Source organism: Octodon degus, unplaced genomic scaffold, assembly GCF_000260255.1.
Source record: "Octodon degus isolate 3935 unplaced genomic scaffold, OctDeg1.0 scaffold00063, whole genome shotgun sequence".
Lineage (NCBI taxonomy): Eukaryota > Metazoa > Chordata > Mammalia > Rodentia > Octodontidae > Octodon > Octodon degus.
In genome coordinates this window covers 1776333-1778714 of record NW_004524639.1, presented here as the reverse complement: position 1 = coordinate 1778714, position 2382 = coordinate 1776333, and the positions used below count along the sequence as shown (strand labels likewise).

At 37.9% G+C, this 2382-nt stretch overlaps 1 pseudogene; it reads left to right on the top strand.

Moving 5' to 3' along the window:
• Positions 1-835: 835 nt before the first annotated feature.
• Positions 836-1466, top strand: LOC101575977 (annotated as a pseudogene).
• The last annotated feature ends 916 nt before the right edge of the window (positions 1467-2382 follow it).

The window sequence follows — 2382 nt, the reverse complement described above, 5'->3', positions numbered from 1 at the left end:
CAAGTTCCATCCATTTTCCTGTAAATGACAGTTTTATTTTTGTTAATAGCTGGCTAAACAACACTCCTTGTGTATATGTACCATGTGTGCCATGTTCTTTATTCACCTATTGATAGGTACTTATCCTGGTTTTATATTTTGGCTGCTGTGAATTGTGCCACAGTAGACATACATATGTAGGTATTTATGTAGTATGTTGAATTTAATTCCTTTGGGTATGTACCAGAAAGTGGTATAGCTGACTCAAATGGTAGTTATATTTTTAGCAATGTTTTGGGGAAACTCCATATTGATTTCCATAATAGCTATGCTGGTTAACATACCCACCAGCATTGTAGAAGGTTCTTCCCCCATATTCCCACCAACATTTATTGGTTTTTGTGTTCTTAAAGATAGTCATTCTGACTGGGATGACATAGAATCTCAGTGTAGTTTGATTTTTCTCTAATGGCTAAAGATTTTGAGCAAGTTTTCATGTAAATATTGTCCATTTCACTTCTTTTAAGGAGTACCTGTTCAATTCATTTGCCTATTTATTGTGTATTACCTTTTCTGAATTCTTTATATTGCCTTGAAATTAACCCTGTGCCAGGAGAGTAGGTGACAAAAATCTTTCCTACTCTATAGGTTAGCATAAAAAGCACCATTTTGTATGTTACTCAAGGCTGGTGTGGCCTGAGGGAGCATAATTTATACTATAGATTTTTGTATAGTGGTACCTTGGTTCACAAACTTAATTTCAACCAGAATTGTAGAATGAATACTGGGTCAGATTGTGGAAAGAGTTAAGTATACAAACTGACCCTATTCCTAGTCTTGGAAGGGGGCAATAGTCATGGCGATGTCTGAGTAGATGAGAGCCAACGTGGGCAAGTTGCTCAAAGGTATCGACAGGTACAGTCCTGAGAACCTGGCCACCCTGGAGCGCTATGTGGAAATGCAGGCCAAGGAAAGTGCCTATGATCTGGAAGCAAACATGGCTGTCCTGAAGTTGTACCAGTTCAACCGAGCCTTCTTTCAGACCACGGTCACTGTCCAGATCCTGCTAAAGGCCCTTACCAACCTGCCCCACACTGACTACTCTCTGTGCAAGTGCATGATTGAACAGGCGCATCAAGAAGAGCGACCCATTCATTCCCTGCTGGAGAACTGTCACTTGCAGGCCGTGGCAAGCTCTGGATGAAAACATAGACCTCCTGGAACGTATAACTGGCTTTGAAGACTGTCCAAAAATGTATCTGCCACGTCTTGGGCATCACATACCAGCACACAGACCACTAGCTGCTGGCTGAGATGCTCGGGGATCTGTCAGACAGCCAGCTGAAGGTGTGGATAGGCAAATATGGCTGGAGTGTAGACGAGTCAGGCAGATTTTCATCTGCAGCCAGGAGGAAAGCATCAAGCCCAAGAACATTGTGGAAAAGATAGACTTTGACAGTATATCCAGCATTGTGGCCTCCCAGTAACTGCAGCCTTTTAATAAAGACTTGTTGGCTCAGGAAAATAAAAGAATTACGTACACAAACTGAGGTACTGTACCATTATACTTGGTTATATATGTTCTCATGGTGTTCACCCTAACAATCCTAGAAGTACCTTGAAGACAGGGACTGTCTTGTACTGTGCCACTGAAAGTGTAGTCTATGGAGCATCTTTTACCAGTCTGTGCCTAGATAAATACAGGAATCAAAATTAAGCTTTTTCTACTTTTATAGAAACTTCACAGGGTAGACTTAACATCTATAGAATCTAAAAGACATCTCAGTATCTCTATTATAAACTTTGTTCTAGTAGTTCATTTTTATTGTACTTATTAAAGAATTGGGGCTATATAGACTAGTAATTTTTTTTATTTTAGGGAAGGGTCTACAAGGTGCTCAGGGTCTCACTACTGGATTGGACTCATAGTGATCCACCTGTTTACAGCTTCCCAAGAGCTAGGATTACAGGGATGCATCACCACACCCAGTTTTAGACTAGTAATTTTTAGAAAAATAATTTGCCACATACTTTCAGCAGCACTGTTTCTTATGCCACTTTACTGTTAATTCATTTTCAGGCTAGTCTTTACAGCTTGATTAAAAATACTGAAATACAAGAGATTTCTTGTATAAAATATTATCCAAAAACAATAATAAAAATAAAATAAAATATCCATAAAATAAGAGAAAGGATAAGAAATAGAATAACAAAGTGTATATTATCAGTAGAATGACAGGCAATATTAGATGTACCTTTCAGTTCACTTTATTTCAGACAACTGACAAATGACAACTTATAATACTTTTTGTTCTATGAAGGAAAGGAAGAGATTTTATGTTTCCATTTTGCACATGGAATAAATGTATTTTATCAAACTATAATTTTTATATATAAAAATTA